General features: G+C 62.4%; 1 long non-coding RNA gene across 1 annotated transcript; it reads left to right on the top strand.

Annotated features, from left to right (window-relative positions):
- The first annotated feature begins 985 nt into the window (after positions 1-985).
- On the top strand, positions 986-15,209 carry LOC123592992. The gene is made up of 3 exons (XR_006710040.1): positions 986-1,085; positions 3,026-3,835; positions 14,432-15,209. It is a non-coding gene; the product is annotated as an uncharacterized LOC123592992 (long non-coding RNA).
- The last annotated feature ends 203 nt before the right edge of the window (positions 15,210-15,412 follow it).

Genomic DNA, 15,412 nt, shown 5'->3' with positions numbered 1-15,412 from the left:
GGCCTTTGCAGAGACACAACTCACCCCGGAGCCTCCCCGAGAAGCCGCGGCCAGGAGCCCACACGAGGACCTCTGCGCCCTGCAGTCCGCAGCCCGGGGCTCTCAGTCCGCTCCTGGCCCCACACCAGCCCCCGGGGGCTCCTCCCAGGGTGGCCCCGCACCACCCGGGCCCCGTGCACCCCCATCGCCCACCCCCAGCCTTCTCACCCTCGGGCTCTGACTCCGAGGACTCCAAGTACCGGTCCCGGGACCAGTGAACGAAGACCTTACGGCGGGGCCGGGGCGCTGGAGGAGGCCTTCCCAGGCCAACTCCAGGCCCTGCTTCCCAAAACCTCACTGAAGCCACTCTCTCCACGGGTCCAGCGTGGCCCTCCTGGGCGACGGGGCACACGCACAACTCTGTAGGGCAGGTGAATCGGGATTCTGCCAATCGTTTCCCGATTTCATCGGTTGATTTCTGTAAAGACAGTGACCCGCGGATGGCCCGGACACATCACAGCCCCGCCCCGCCCCCTCAGTGTCCTTCCCCCCTCTCCCCCTGCAGCTCTCAGATCGGACACAGACCTGAGTGTGCACAGACCTGCACCCGGAGCACAGTGACATCCACCTACAGGGCTCGGGATGAACATTGGGGACAAGAGGGCCACCCCAGCACACCCTGTCCCTCCTAGCCAGCCTTGACCTTGAGTGTGAGCATGACCCACCCACCAGGCATCTGACCCCCTCATAAGCCTGCACCTGCCCAGGTGGGCTGTCCACATACGACCCCTCCTTCCACACACACACACACACACACACACACACACACACGGTAGGGGACCTAGGGCCGCACAGGTCAGATCAGAGCGGTGTCGGGCTGGACTGGATGTCTCTAGGTCTCCCTGTGTTACCTTTGGGTCCCTGCGAGCTAGAGACCTGAGGCGTCCAGTGCACGACCTGACCCACTGTCTCCAGGGTTGGGAAGCGTCGCGGCCACGGGCTCCCCTGAGCTGGCAGCCGCGGGACACGGGCACACAACAGGAGAACATGTTCGTCAGGCGAAGGTGTCCCAACGAATGAGCCCAGTCGGGCGCTGTCTCCAGAACGTGGGTGCCTGGTGACCTGGGTTCAGAGTTCTGTTGGGCTCTGTGACCAGGGAGGTGAGGTCACTTCCTGGGGTCCCTTACCCGGCTTCCTGCTCCTACAAGAGCCCCTCCCAGGCTGCAAAGGGCTCCCCTCCACCCCATGCCCTGTCCCTACAGTGACACCAACACAGTCCAGACATGTCCCCGCCAGGCCTGGTGCAGCTGGTGCCGCGGCTTTGGGCCACAGAGCTGGGTTCAGACCTGGGTTTTCCCCCTGAACAGTGCTGGGACCCTGCATTGTGCCTCCCGGGGCCCCCGGTCACCCGTCTGCACAGTGGGGTCTTCTGGCATCTACTTGTAGGGACACCATCAGGGAGCCACCTGTAGACACGTCCCATGCCTGCTATCCCATGAGGCTCGTGGGCACACGTGGCCTTGGAAGGATGAGGAAAAGGTGGGCCTGGCACGGAACACACTCACGTGGGCTTAGGTCTGCTCCGGGTCCAGGCACAGCCACCCTCCTGCCTGGGTCCCGGGCCCGGGGGAAGGTGGAGGTGAACTCGTTCAGACCCTGTGCCCACCGGACACGCACTCCAGGGGCTCCATTGCATTTGGGCTCGGGTCCCAGCGCCTGGTCTGGACCTACGAGCTGGGCGGTCCCCACTGTGGCTCCCAGCCTTCCCGATTCCTGGTCCCACGTGCCTCTGTCACCCCCTCCCCTCCCGGGTGGATGGCCCGTGTGACCATTGTTCTAAGGGCTGGAATATGATGACCGGGTGTCATTTCTGGGCCGATTCATGGAATTTCTGGTTTCCTGTCTCGTGGGTCCATTCTCTGTCTCTGCCTCGGACTCCGTCTGTCTCTGTGTGTCTCGCAGTAGCAGGGCCTGTGTGCTCCGGGGTCCAGGTGACAACCCTCAGAAGCCTCCCTTGTGGCCCGTGTCCCTCCCCAGGCCTGGTGCTCAGCTCCTTCATGAGGCCTCCTCGGCCCAGCCAGGGCACTGCCTGGGGAACTACTTCCTAATGAGGACCCGAGGCTCCATCAAGGAGGGTCTTGACCTCGGTCCCCACACCAGGGTCCACTGCTCGGCCACGTGCTGCACACCCAGGTCCTCGGTCCTCCAAGCTCCCAGGCTGCCCTCTGCTCAGAAGGACCTTGATGGAGTAGGAAGCATTTTATCAGCAGGGGAGAACAGAGGGCCAGGGATGAAGATCCCAGGACACAGACTCATCTATGAGCCTGTGGGACCCTTGGGACACTGTTGACGCAGCCCAGTTTAAGAGGAGGAAGCTGAGTCCTTCTGTGCTCTAGCCCCGTCCACACTTCCTAGCTCCAGGGGCCCAGCGTGGTAGACACAGGACCCCAGACCCCGTCTTCCCTAGTTCTTGCCATTCCTCCTGGACACCTTGGGGACCTCCTGACCCTCAACCGGCACATTTGCCCTCCCTATGCTGTGGGTCCCGGGCTATTGCCAGGAATCCTGATGTCCCTGCCCCATGGCCCCACTGCTTCCAGCCTTTCTCTTCTTTCCCCCGTATTATCCACCCCCTCCCAGTGTGGACTCCCCTCTGATCTCCAGTGGGACAGTCAGAATGTGTGTGTGTGTGTGTGTGTGTGTGTGTGTGTGTGTGTTTGTGTGTGTGTGCACGCGCCTTTCTGGAGATGCCCAGAGGTCACAGCCTCACAGGGACGGGGTGGATAGGGACCCCCGAGCATCTCAGGGGCTCTCATTCCCAGGCGGAGCCCCATGGGGGGGTAGAGGCTGGCCTAGGACTGGAGACCAGCCCTGCTCCTTGGACCCTGCACACCTCACTTGTCCTGGGCCAGTCCTTGCCATTCCTCAGGGTCCCTCTGTCCCTGGGGGTCAGACGGGGAAGTGCATCAGTGTGGCCACCGCCCAGGCTCGCCCCCAGGTGTAGGTGGAGGGGAGGTGCCCCAGATACACAGGCCTCCCTCCACAGGGCCGGGTGGGTCGTGCGGAGGCCAGGTGTGGCCAGGGACCCGCACTCAGCACCTGTAGATGATCCAGACGGTCCGGTGATGTGCATGAATCCAACCGCTCCCCACCTGGCTGGTCACCCATATTCCCACCTCTGCCAACTGCTCTGGGAACCAAACCTCTCCTGAGCCTCAGAACCACGCCCGCCCCTGCCAGGCAGGCCTCAGGGTGCGAGGCAAGGTGGGTTGGACATCTGGGGAAATGATGGCCAGTGACTACACCCACCCCACCCAGCTGGCCTGGACCGCAGACTCCACCCAGGGTCCAGGTGCATGGACCCTGGGGCATGGCTGGGCCAGGGCTCCTGGAGGCAGCAGTGGAGGCCAACGCAGGGCAGGGAGAAGTCGGTCCTCCCCTTGCCCTTCTCCTTTCCTCCTTCCGCCTTGTCTTCCTGGCAGGACGTTGGACAGAGGTCCAGCCTGTGCCTGGCTGCAGCCCTGTGAGCAGTCAGAGGGTGGCAAGCTGCCCGGGGAGGCCGGGGGCCACATCCAGGATGACCAAGTGTCAGGGGGCTACTGTAGCTGGGCATCCCCCGGGCACTCAGTGATTTCAGCCCTTTGTATACATGAGCCGTGACCCCGGGACCGGGTATCGGCCCATTCCTCACCCCAAGAGGCACGTATCCTCCCCAGCCGAGGCCCCGTCGGTGGCCGGCCCTCCCTCCAGCCCCAAGAGGTCCAGCTGCTCCACAGGCCATACATCTTTCCCGGCTGGAGCCCGAGCAGCCATCAGGGGCCTGGATCCGGGCCCTGGAGCCCCTCAGGGAGGACAGGTGAGACCGGGCAGGAGCCAGGAGAGGGCCGAGTGGAGTCTCCTTGAGGTCATGGCCTCCTGCTCAGCCCAGACCCAGGTGTGTGCTGACCCCTAGGGCACCTGGACCCCAGCTGCCGGGCAGGCTCGGGGACAGAGACCACAATGTGGCCCCGAGGTGGTCCCGTGCGCGCAGTCCCATGGTCCCGGTGCACCTGTGCAGGTTCCACCTGCCTCGACCTTTGGTGGGAGCACCTCCCCGCCCACAAGCCTCCCGCGCCACATCCTGCCCAAAGGTGGGAGCCAGGGGCCACTCTAGCCGGACTGGCGAAGCTCCTCCTCCAAGCGCTCATGGAACAGTCGGGAAACTGAGGCCAGGAGAGGCAGGGACTGGCCGGGGACCCACCAGGTGAGCAGAACCTAGAGGGGCTGGGGGAGGTTTCGGGCTCCTAGGCCAGGGCTTCACTTTCCCAGGGGGTTTTCGAGGGAATGAGAGCCTCTAAGATCCTGGAGGAGCACTGAACCCATCCCGTGTGGGGTCCTTTCCTCTGGGCATCCCCGAGTGGGCACAGATCCACGCAATTGCGTGGAAACACAGTCCCCCGCCCCCCAGTAACTAACCACCCGCGTGGGGGTCAAAGGATGAGTGGACCCTGGAGGTGACAGGCGGTGGGGGAGAAACGTGGTGTGGGGCGGGGACATTGTCTCCAGGGAACATGCCCATGAGGGGAGCCACACCAGGCCGATGGCCAGGGGATCCCCAAGATGCCCCCGTGTGTATCACAGGCACCCTCATTCTAGAGAAGCACCCCACTCAGCTCCCGTGGTTGGAGACCTTCGAATGTGTAACGTGTTCTCCCGCTGTGTCCTGATATCTGGAGGCTGTGGTCTCAGGAAAGCCCACAGGGACAGCCTTTTCCCACTTGCAGACGGTGGGTCCGGTCTCATCCCCGAAGCCTCTGGTCACGTGCCGGGAGGGATGCAAAGGTGACACCGGGAGGCCCAGGACTGGCCGGTCTAGCCTGAAACGGCCCTGATCCGACTTGTGAGTCGAACGAGCCTCGCTGTGTCTGTGAGTGTGTGTGAGGCTGTGTGTGCTTGTAAGGATGGGACGTGTGGGGGAACCCGCCGAGAGCAGGAGCAGGCTGATGGGAGGGTCATGTTCAAACCCCAGGTCAAGGGTGACTGGGAGGGACAGGGTGAGTTGTGTAGAGCTACAGGACACAGGGACACACTCTAGTCTCTGTTCCCAAGCCCGGCCGGCAGCTGGGGTCCAGGTGCCCTAGGGGTCGGCACACACCTGGGTCTAGGCTGAGCAGGAGGCCATGACCTCAAGGAGACTCCACTCGGCCCTCTCCTGTGTTCTGTGCCAGGCCCACCCCTTCCTCATCCTTCCATGGGCACGTGTGCCCACAAGCCTCATGGAATAGCAGGCACGGGACGTGTCTACAGGTGGCTCCCTGATGGCGCCCCTACAAGTAGATGCCACAAGGACCCCACTGTGCAGACGGGTGACCGGGGGCCCCGGGAGGCACAATGCAGGGTCCCAGCACTGTTCAGGGGGAAAACCCAGGTCTGAACCCAGCTCTGTGGCCCAAAGCCGCGGCACCAGCTGCACCAGGCCTGGCGGGGACATGTCTGGACTGTGTTGGTGTCACTGTAGGGACAGGGCATGGGGTGGAGGGGAGCCCTTTGCAGCCTGGGAGGGGCTCTTGTAGGAGCAGGAAGCCGGGTAAGGGACCCCAGGAAGTGACCTCACCTCCCTGGTCACAGAGCCCAACAGAACTCTGAACCCAGGTCACCAGGCACCCACGTTCTGGAGACAGCGCCCGACTGGGCTCATTCGTTGGGACACCTTCGCCTGACGAACATGTTCTCCTGTTGTGTGCCCGTGTCCCGCGGCTGCCAGCTCAGGGGAGCCCGTGGCCGCGACGCTTCCCAACCCTGGAGACAGTGGGTCAGGTCGTGCACTGGACGCCTCAGGTCTCTAGCTCGCAGGGACCCAAAGGTAACACAGGGAGACCTAGAGACATCCAGTCCAGCCCGACACCGCTCTGATCTGACCTGTGCGGCCCTAGGTCCCCTACCGTGTGTGTGTGTGTGTGTGTGTGTGTGTGTGTGTGTGGAAGGAGGGGTCGTATGTGGACAGCCCACCTGAGCAGGTGCAGGCTTATGAGGGGGTCAGATGCCTGGTGGGTGGGTCATGCTCACACTCAAGGTCAAGGCTGGCTAGGAGGGACAGGGTGTGCTGGGGTGGCCCTCTTGTCCCCAGTGTTCATCCCGAGCCCTGTAGGTGGATGTCACTGTGCTCCGGGTGCAGGTCTGTGCACACTCAGGTCTGTGTCCGATCTGAGAGCTGCAGGGGGAGAGGGGGGAAGGACACTGAGGGGGCGGGGCGGGGCTGTGATGTGTCCGGGCCGTCCGCGGGTCACTGTCTTTACAGAAATCAACCGATGAAATCGGGAAACGATTGGCAGAATCCCGATTCACCTGCCCTACAGAGTTGTGCGTGTGCCCCGTCGCCCAGGAGGGCCACGCTGGACCCGTGGAGAGAGTGGCTTCAGTGAGGTTTTGGGAAGCAGGGCCTGGAGTTGGCCTGGGAAGGCCTCCTCCAGCGCCCCGGCCCCGCCGTAAGGTCTTCGTTCACTGGTCCCGGGACCGGTACTTGGAGTCCTCGGAGTCAGAGCCCGAGGGTGAGAAGGCTGGGGGTGGGCGATGGGGGTGCACGGGGCCCGGGTGGTGCGGGGCCACCCTGGGAGGAGCCCCCGGGGGCTGGTGTGGGGCCAGGAGCGGACTGAGAGCCCCGGGCTGCGGACTGCAGGGCGCAGAGGTCCTCGTGTGGGCTCCTGGCCGCGGCTTCTCGGGGAGGCTCCGGGGTGAGTTGTGTCTCTGCAAAGGCCCCTGGAGAGGCCGGCGCGGGGCGGGGGTGGGGGACCTTCCCTCCTCTCACCCTGAGGCCTTGGAGCCGCTGCAACCATCACTCTGTTTTCTTCTCAAGAGTCCGATGCAGGAGCAGAAGCCGGGTCGGCTCCAGAGCCCGGCCCAAAGGCATCAGGGGCCTCGGCGTCTCTGCAGGCAGGCGTGGTATCTGGAGCGACTCCTGCAGGGGCCCGGGAGCCAGCAGGTGACCTGGGACCTGTGCGGGGACAGCGGGCACCTGAGCAGAGTCAGCTGGGTCCTGCTTCTGCTGGTTCCACTGTTCCCGCTTTTGCTCCCAACACTGCTCCTGCCATCGCCCTTCTCCCCGCCCCTGCCACTGCCCTTGATCCCACATGGATGTCGGCCAAAAATCAAGGGGTTGAAGACCTATACAGGGTGCTTTTTTTATCTTATTTTACTTTTTGTTTATTATATTTTATTTCAAATTTATTCTCCAATCCCTGACCCCGACCCCCCACCAAAATGTCTCTTCCTCTTCTCCCTTATCCTTTTTCTCTTCTATTTTTTAGCTGTTATGTTATTTGTTCATTAGTTATAATCTATATTAATCTTCAATAAAACGTTTTATTTATTTTACGTTGTGCAATTCCTGAGCACTGGGTACGCTCCGAATGCTGTGAACCTCGCCACAGAGTTTTGCTGCAGAATATCTCGATCCCCAAGGGTCACCGTGTCCCCAGAGCCCTCACTCCCCTTTCGTGCCCCCTCCAGCCCCTGGGAACCCCCAGTCTGCTTTCTCTCCGTGTTCCGTTACCTAGTCTGGAGGTTTCCTTCAAGTGGAATCTTGTAAGAGGTACCTTTGGGTCCGCACCGACTTTTCAGATGGGACAGATTCATTTTTGTACTTTGTGGTCGTTGGAAATAGACTTTTTCTCCTTTGATATTGAAATCACAATGGATTAAAGATTAGGGGGGAAAAGGAGGCCCCTTCGGTGACAATGGTCTCGGGGTGGAGACCCCTGTTTGTGCCGTGACACCACAGCCTGACGCCAGAGAGGACACGGCTGGTCCTCCCGTGGCCCAAACAGAAACCAGAGATGCTGAAGGCCGGATGGTCACACCACAGAGGGGAGAGCATCCCTCACGACCCAGCGCAAGAAAGGTTCACAGGCCTCTGGGCCAAATTTTGCACCAAAGCCAGTGCGTTCCCCGGGATGGAGGCCAGACCCGTCCCAGTCCAAGGGGAGGCGACCCCCACGGGAGCAGGCGTCAGAGATGCGGGCCGTCCCGGGGAGGGACTCGGGCAAGTGAGACCCGAGGGAGGCAGCGGTGGTCACCTTCAGAGGGGCAGGTTTCTGGTCTGGGGACTGCCAGCCCAGGTGACAACGTGAGGAAGCAGAGGCCCCAGCCGATCCCCAGCGAGAAGTCCTCGTCCTGCAGGGGACCGGCTGGCCCAATACTGGGAGAGCCCCCAGAGCCCGGAGTCAGCCCTTCCCCAGCCCCATGTGGGGCCCCAGGCAGGTTGGTCAGCTCTGCTCCCCATATTCAGTGGGTAGGGGCCCTCGGCGGGTGGTGGGATCCCCCAGGAGGAGGCACCCCGAGCCCCAGGACGCCAAGATGCACGCCTGCGGGTAGGACAATCCAAAGTCAAGGAGATGGGCTTCCTGACCCAGCTCGTCTTACTAGTGACTCAGGCTGTGCTATTAGCATCGGTGTCCCCATCTGTGACATGGGGACGTAACGGGCCTTGTAGATGGGTTGTCGCATTCCCTGAGACATGAGGTGGAATCGTGGCCTGGTGCCTGGAGGACACAAAGGGCCACCTGGAAGGCTGTCCCAGAGTCCCCCAGGGCACAGGATTCCAGAAGCCCGTCCTTGGCCCCTGCCTGCTCTCCCCCTTCTGAGAACACTCAGCGTTGTTTGCGGAGGAGGTAGACATGATCCAGGAGGTCAGCAGGGCCCATGTGGAGGAAGGTCAGCACTGGAGGGACAGACGGACGTGTCCTGTGCCCCCTTCCAGGGCCCAAGCTGTGACACCCTCTGACCTGACCTGGTGTGGACCCTGCTACTGTGGTTTCACTCCCTCCCTCCTTCCCTAATTCAGCCAGGGATCTCAGGTGCCTGCCATGTGCCGAGCACTGTGACCTCTTCAGTGAGCATGACCCTACAGGGTCCCCCACGTGGCATCTTCCTTTGCAGGGTCTGAATCTTCCTGCGCTGTGTCCCCTCTGGCGAGTCTGCGAGGGAGGCCGCTGCACATGTCCCTGCAAGGAAGCACGAGTCCAGAAGGTCCAGACCACCTGCCCCAGGTCCCAGCCTGTGGAGCCTGAACGGCAAGGCGACCCCAACCCCCACAGTGGATGAGGGAGGCTGGACCTTCGTCCCTCCCCGCCTTCTCCAAAGTGCAAGGCCTTCTCTCCAGCCCAGGGTGAGCCCGCTGGGCACACAAGGCCCTCCGAACATGCCCTCGTTCACATGTGGGTCTGGGCCCCTTGCCCCCCCCTCAGCTCCTCTGCCGATTGCAGGGGGAGCCCTCTCCTCTCCCTGGGTCTGCTCCTGGGGTCCCGGCCTGCTGGTCTCAGAAGAGCTTGCAGATTTGCTCCCCATGACCGCGTGGGTTCAGGGACTGGATGGGGGCTGTGGGTCGAGGCCTGGACTTAGCGAGTGCGGGACGATGGGATTTGGTAAAAGAATGACCCGCAGGTTCAGCTGGACTCCTGTAGACTGAGCAACCAGACTGCATACCCACTGATCCCCCCTGAGCGCACAGGACAACAAGGAACAGAGGAACAGAGACCCGGAGGGACAGGCTTGGCCCAGCACTCACCTGCCCTTACGTTTTTAAACCTCACCTATATGGGGGCGGGCATATGTTGTCCCGACGGTACCTAAGGCAGAAGCCCTGTGTGGCAAACACAGGACAGAGCTGCTCAGGGTGACACCGGGATGAAGCGTGGACTCCCCGAACGTCCACGGCCCCCTAGAGGCCCGACCCCCAAGCCCAGAAGCACAGCTTGATGAGCCCATGAGGAACCCATCGCTCCTTTTATAGCAGGGAACACTGAGGTTTTGTCCAAGGTCACCCAGAACTTCGAGGGCAGAGCCCGTGGCAGGTGGCCTGAGACCTGGCATCTGTCCACAGAGACACGTCTCCTGTTGTCGCCCGGTCCCGGTACCGAGGCCCCGCGGGGCGTGACATGGATGTCTGGGTCTACCCTGAGCTTTCCAGAGCCGTCTGCTGGGCTCCCGGGAAAACGCTGGCCCTTGCTCCAGACAGGAGGTTCTGCCCTCCGGTAAGAAAAGGGAGGTGCATGCACTCACTGGGCTAGAGGCCCTGCCTCCACCTGCCCTTGGAGATTAAGGTCCGGGGAGCCCTGTCTTCCTGCTCCTTCCAGGGTTCTAAGACATGCTCGACCACAGAGCCCCTCCCTTGTAGGAGCCATTCCCGGGCCTCCTCCGGGATGTCAGGCGGAGGTCACAGCAAGGGATCAAGCGGGAGGATCTGGGTGGTAGGGAGGTTGAGGACGGAGTTTGGAGGCCAGGGCTCCCAGTCCAGCTTGGCCGCTAACCAGAGAAGGATCCCTAGCCATTCCCCCGGGGGTGCCGCCCCATCCCCTTGGTGATGTCAACCCCTCTCCTGGAGTTACCAGTGGGGAGACCGACCACCAGGAAGTTCTTCCTCATCTGCCCGGAAGAGTCGAGACCAAGTTCACGGACAAACTTGGGGCCTGTTTCCCTACACGCCCATTTGACAGATGGGAAATCTAAGGACAGGCCAAGGGAACGGAGGCTTGCTTCTCCGGGGTAGCTGGGGCATAGCCCCTCCACCGCGGGCCTCAGTTGGCTTGGTCGTAAGCTGCTGGACGAGCCCGCTGATCCCAGCGAGACCACATGGCTGTCACCAGAAGTCCTCAGTGAACCCCTCCCTGCTCCAGTCAGCTCCATGCGAGCAGGAAGTAGGTTGGCTCATTGCTCTCAGTCCAAGTCCCCAGAACCTTCCCGCAACGTAGTGGACGTTTACCTTCTCTCGAATAACCAGATGAATTGATATGCGTAAGGTGCTGTCATTGACAGAAACCGCTTCTGTCCTTGTTCCTTTGTGGATGCGTCCATGCCTGCCCTCAGCACCCTGTCTGCTCCCCGCTGTGTGCACGCACCTGGATCCCAAAAGCGAGCCCCGGACCCCACCCAGGAGGTGGTACGGCCTCTCAGCCACAGCCAGCAAGGGGGAGCGCCGTCCCCATGGCCCTCCTCACCCTAAGAAGACACGTAAGCCATATTCACCAAGGTTTTTAACGATCGTACACACTCACACACTCACACACACACACACGCACGCACACACACATAGAGCGAAGGGTGGGGGCCCTGGAGGACCCGCACACGTATGTCTCCGGCACCTCCCGCCGCCCCTGTGCTTTTGTGGGTTTGCTCTGGTTCTCTCGGATCCTCCTCCCGGCTCCCTTGAAGGCGTCAGGTCTCCGCCCGAGTCCCTGGGTCACCCACCCACCTCTCCTATTAGGAAGACGTGCAAATGCACACCCTGCATTTCTTCCCATCTTCCTCTCGCCTCCCAGACTTCGGTCGTCAGATTTGGGAGTCGAGAACACCCCTTGTGTCTTCCCTCACCTGTCCTTCCACCCAGCTCTTCCCAGGCCGGCCCCGAGGCGGTCCTCGGGCTGAATTCATCTCCTGGGAGGTGGGGTCAGGGGACAGAGGGCAGACGGTGCCGGTGGGGGCAGGAGAGGGCCGTGGTCCACAGGCCGAGTGCCAGCTTGTGTGCCAGGGCCCCCAGGCTGGGTGAGCCCCGCCGGCTCTCCTCTTTCTTCCCGGGAGGCATCCTTGTCCTGGATGTGCACCAGGGAACCTGAGTGAAGAGACCACTTTGCTTTGAGATGCGGGGCGGTGTGGCAAGTGCTGCAGAGGACGTTGGCCTTGGATGGGGAAAGCGAGGCCGTCCACACACCGCTGTCCCGTTCAGGTCCCCTCTGCCACCTGAGTGCACCTGCAGAAGGACGGGCGGTTTCCCGGCAGGCTGGCAGGGTCCCCCTGGAGCCCCCGGTCCCTCCTCTCTGCCTGAGGACTCTCTCCCGGAGACGGGAGCCCGTCACACCTGTCTCTGGGGACCTCTGCTTCCTCACCTTGTCACCTGGGCTGCTGGTCCCCAGACCAGAAACCTGCCCGTCTGAAGGCGACCACCGCTGCCTCCCTCGGGTCTCACTTGCCCGAGTCCCTCCCTGGGACGTCCCGCATATCTGACGCCTGCTCCCATGGGGGTCGCCACATCTTGGAGTGGGACGTGTCTGGCCTCCATCCCGGGGAACGCACTGATTTGGAGCATTATTTGGCCCAGAGGCCTGTGAACCGTTCTGGCCCTGGGTCGTGAGGGATGCTCTCCCCTCTGTTGTGTGACCGTCCGGCCTTCTGCATCTCCCAGTTTGTGATTGGGCCACGGGAGGACCAGCCCTGTCCTGGCTGGCGTCAGACTGTGGCGTCACAGCACGTACAAGGGTCTCTATCTCTGACATGTGCCCTCTTTTACTAACACAGCTTCTTGTATCCTCATGACATCTCCCCCCTCCCCGGTGGAAGGCCCGTGTGACCGGTTCTGAGGAAGAGAATATAACGATGGGTGTCACTTCCAAGCTGGTTCATGAAAGACTGTGGTTTCTCCGGGTTCCTTTGCTCCGGGGTCCATCCTCTGTCTCTGTGTCAGTGTGTGTGTCTGTGTGTGTGTCTCTCTCTGACGAAGCAAGAGCAGATAACATGAGCTGCCCCAGGAGGCCCAGTGCCAAGAACCTGCAGAGGGTCCGGGTTGAGAAACAGAAGTCCTGAGACCCCCCCAGTCCCAGCCGAATCCTGCCAAGAGCACGTGCCCGGTCGCGGTCTCGGAGGCGGACCCTGGCCCAGTCGAGCCTCAGCTGAGGCTGCAGCCCTGGCCTCCTGGGTGACCGTGGGGCTGAGGCTCCCAGCCGAGCCGAGCCGGGAGACTGGCACAGAAAGTGTGAGGTGGTCCAAGTAAGGTGAATGTGTCCCCCAGCACAGACAACAGCCCATCCTCCAGGCTGGGGCCCGGGCCTGCCCTCCTCCCTCCCGAGCTCTCTCCGGCCACACTGGCTCCTCCTCAGCTCCTCTCCCGACAAGCCCTCTGTGCCTCCGAGTCTCTGCAGCTTTGCTCGTCCCCGCAGCACACTGCTTGCAGACGTGTGTGGGACTGGCTCCTCTTGTCCTTCTGGGTCCCAGCATCAGGGCCACCCTGGAGGCCTGTGAGTCCCCACCCAGGGGCCCCTGGCCGCCCTCCTTCACCCTGCTTCATTTCCCGACAGTGTTGGTCTTTCCTTTCACACGGATTCGCTCTTGTGCCTTGATGCACCTCCCCCTCTGGGCTGTGAGCTTCTGGAGGGCTGGGACCTCACGGGACCTTTGACTCTGGTCCCCGGGCCCAACACATCCCCTGCTCAGGGTGAGAGGCACAGGAGCTGAATGCGTCCAGAGAGGACATCAGAGTCCCTACCTGCCTCTGAGCAGCTCACGCTGTGGACATGCAGACTAATAGTAAGAGGTACATGTTGGGTTGGGGGCAGGGGACGCCCAGCTTGACCCCTGAGCGTCCCTTCCCGCTCCAGAGGCTTCACTGACCACAGTGGACACAGCCTGCCCCCTGGTGGTCAGCACCGGCATGACAGCCCCAGGCAGGGAAACCAGAAAACAAAACACACACCTTTGTTTGGGTTTAGTCCAGGCAACAGCCCTCCCTGGCCCTAGGGGGGCACAGGGGCAGGACCTGCGGGCTCCAGGGGCGATGTGAGGACTTCAGGAGCCTCCCTTGTCCCCCGTTCCATCTCTCCCGTCCCGGTGCCCCGTTCATTCCGAAGGTTTCCTCACCCCAGCCAGGGCACTACCTCCGGAAGCCCTTTCTAATGAGGCCCCGGGGCTCCGACAAGGAGGGTCTTGACCTCGGTCCCCACACCAGGGTCCGCTGCTCAGCCACGTGCTGCCCACCCAGGTCCTCCATCTTCCAAGCCCCCAGGCTGCCCTCTGCTCATAAGGACTTTGAGGGAATAGGAAGCATTTTCCCAGGAGGGGAGAACAGTGGGCCAGGGATGAAGATCCCAGGACACAGACTCATCTATGAGCCTGTGGGACTCTTGGATACTGTCTACGCAGCCCAGTTTAGGAGGAGGAGGAAGCTGAGTCCTTCTGTGCTGTAGCCCCATCCACACTTCCTAGCTCCAGGGGCCCAGCGTGGGAGACACAGGACCCCAGACCCCGTCTTCCCTAGTTCCTGCCAATCCTCCTGGACACCTTGGGGACCTGTGACCCTCAGCCGGCACATCTGCCCTCCCTATGTGTGGGTCCCAGGCTATTGCCAGGAATCCTGATGTCCCTGCCCCATGGCCCCACTGCTTCCAGCCTTTCTCTTCTTTCCCCCGTATTACCCACCCCCTCCCAGTGTGGACTCCCCTCTGATCTCCAGTTAGACAGTCAGAATGTGTGTGTGTGTGTGTGTGTGTGTGTACGTGCCTTTCTGGAGATGCCCAGAGGTCACAGCCTCACAGGGACGGGGTGGATAGGGACCCCCGAGCCCAGGGCCCGGGCTGTCCTCCTGGTACTTCCCAGAGACATCAGGCGTCAGCTCAACCTCAGCCTTCACACGCCCCAGGGCAGCCTTAGGTGCTCACGACCTCTGTGTCTCAGGGTCCGCAAGCACAGCTCCTCACTGCCCCTGTCCCCCCAGCCGGCGGGCGACACCGCATCACTGGTACCGGCCTGGACGTGACGATCAGGAGGTTGGACGAGAGCATCCGCCGAGCTGGCAGGGGGCGCGTCCTTGGTCCCCTCACCGAGATCTCTCCGGGTACAGACCTCACTTGAACAACTCCTCTGACAGGAGACCATCTCTGGACCTGCCAAGGAATCCAGCCCCGGGGGGAGGCGACGACCTGCTCTGCTCTACAGAGGAGGAGACTGAGGCAACATCATCCTCCCAGGCCGGTGCCTGGGAATCCATGCTTGCCTGGGGGCAAATACCAAGCCCGCGAGCTCCCTCCACATCTAGGATGCCGTGGCTCTGACGACACTGCCTGGTCACGTCCCCTGCGCCTGGCAAGCTGCGGTGACCCCCGACTCCTTACCTGACGTCCGAGCCCCGAGTGAACTGGGCCAGATGCCCTCCCCAGGGTGTACCCCTCGCCCCTCCCTAGTGTTTTCCTCCCCCAGGGAGCCCACCATCCCTGCCCCTCGAGCCCCCTGCTACCACTGCCCCGCTCCATGGCTCCCATCCAGAGCACCCTCATCTCTAAGGCTGGCTTCAGAGGTCACCTCCTCGGGGTCCTGCGAAAGCCCAGGCTTCGGGTCAGAGCGACCCAGGCTCACACCCACAGCGGGGCCACGTCAGAGTCCTGTGACACGCAAGCTCTATGCCAGCTTCTGGGACCTCGGTGCTCTTTTTGCAGATGGGGTCGGCGGCTCCCACCGCCGGTGGGTGTGTGGGGGATGAAAGCAGGGAGGTGAAGGTGTCCGAAGTCGGGGAGCTTGTGGGGGGAGGGGGCTCTCAGGAAGGCACGGGGAGGGGATGGGGAGGAGGGAAAGGCAGACTGACCTCTCCCTGCCCAGACTGGTGTCCACCTACCCTCCCCCTGCTCAGCCAGGCGCCCGGATGAACAGTGGAGTGGAGTGTGGGGGCCAGGTCAGCAGGGTGGGGGTCTGTCTCGTTTCC

The sequence above is a fragment of the Leopardus geoffroyi genome, chromosome D4, assembly GCF_018350155.1.
Source record: "Leopardus geoffroyi isolate Oge1 chromosome D4, O.geoffroyi_Oge1_pat1.0, whole genome shotgun sequence".
NCBI classification, from domain to species: Eukaryota; Metazoa; Chordata; class Mammalia; order Carnivora; family Felidae; genus Leopardus; species Leopardus geoffroyi.
This window is presented reverse-complemented; position numbering and strand designations above follow the sequence as displayed.